This window comes from Physeter macrocephalus, chromosome 13 (genome assembly GCF_002837175.3).
Source record: "Physeter macrocephalus isolate SW-GA chromosome 13, ASM283717v5, whole genome shotgun sequence".
In the NCBI taxonomy this organism is placed as follows: domain Eukaryota; kingdom Metazoa; phylum Chordata; class Mammalia; order Artiodactyla; family Physeteridae; genus Physeter; species Physeter macrocephalus.
The window spans coordinates 33,590,768-33,592,422 of NC_041226.1; the positions used below are offsets into that span (position 1 = coordinate 33,590,768).

At 35.8% G+C, this 1,655-nt stretch overlaps 1 protein-coding gene across 1 annotated transcript in view; it reads right to left on the reverse strand.

Moving 5' to 3' along the window:
• DIAPH3 (diaphanous related formin 3) overlaps positions 1–1,655 on the reverse strand; it is a 565,759-nt gene that overhangs the window by 12,809 nt on the left and 551,295 nt on the right. The gene's annotated exons all lie outside the window — the stretch shown is intronic.

The window sequence follows — 1,655 nt, forward strand, 5'->3', positions numbered from 1 at the left end:
ACGGATAAGTGACCTGGAAGATACAATAGTGGAAATAACTACTGCAGAGCAGAATAAAGAAAAAAGAATGAAAAGAACTGAGGACAGTCTCAGAGACCTCTGGGACAACATTAAATGCACCAACATTCGAATTATAGGGGTCCCAGAAGAAGAAGAGAAAAAGAAAGGGACTGAGAAAATATTTGAAGAGATTATAGTTGAAAACTTCCCTAATATAGGAAAGGAAATAGTCAATCAAGTCCAGGAAGCACAGAGAGTCCCATACAGGATAAACCCAAGGATAAACACGCCAAGACACATAATAATCAAACTGTCAAAAATTAAATACAAAGAAAACATATTAAAAGCAGCAAGGGAAAAACAACAAATAACACACAAAGGAATCCCCATAAGGTTAACATCGGATCTTTCAGCAGAAACTCTCCAAGCCAGAAGGGAGTGGCAGGACATATTTAAAGTGATGAAGGAAAAAAACCTACAACCAAGATTACTCTACCCAGCAAGGATCTCATTCAGATTTGATGGAGAAATTAAAACCTTTACAGACAAGCAAAAGCTGAGAGAGTTCAGCACCACCAAACCAGCTTTACAACAAATGCTAAAGGAACTTCTCTAAGTGGGAAACACAAGAGAAGAAAAGGACCTACAAAAACAAACCCAAAACAATTAGGAAAATGGTAATGGGAACATACATATCGGTAATTACCTTAAACGTGAATGGATTAGATGCTCCAAACAAAAGACACAGGCTTGTTGAATGGATACAAAAACAAGACCCATATATATGCTGTCTACAAGAGACCCACTTCAGACCTAGGGACACATACAGACTGAAAGTGAGGGGATGGAAAAAGATATTCCATGCAAATGGAAATCAAAAGAAAGCTGGAATAGCAATACTCATATCAGATAAAATAGACTTTAAAATAAAGAATGTTACAAGAGACAAGGAAGGACACTACATAATGATCAAGGGATCAATCCAAGGAGAAGATATAAAAATTATAAATATATATGCACCCATCATAGGAGCACCTCAATACATAAGGCAACTGCTAACAGCTATAAAAGAGGAAAGCGACACTAACACAATAATAGTGGGGGGACTTTAACACCTCACTTACACCAATGGACAGATCATGCAAAATGAATATAAATAAGGAAACAGAAGCTTTAAATGACACAATAGACCAGAGAGCTTTAATTGATATTTATAGGACATTCCATCCCAAAACAGCAGATTACACTTTGTTCTCAAGTGCGCATGGAACATTCTCCAGGATAGATCACATCTTGGGTCACAAATCAAAAGTAAATTTAAGAAAATTGAAATCATATCAAGCATCTTTTCTGACCAAAACACTATGAGATTAGAAATGAATTACAGGGAAAAAAAATGTAAAAGACACAAACACATAAACGTATAAAACACAAACACATGGAGGCTAAAAAATACGTTACTAAATAACCAAGAGATCACTGAAGAATTCAATGAGGAAATCAAAAAATATCTAGAGACAAATGACTATGAAAACACGACGATCCAAAACCTATGGGATGCAGCAAAAGCAGCTCTAAGAGGGAAGTTTATAGCTATACAAGCCTACCTCAAGAAACAAGAAATATCTCAAATAAACAATCTCAACTTACACCTA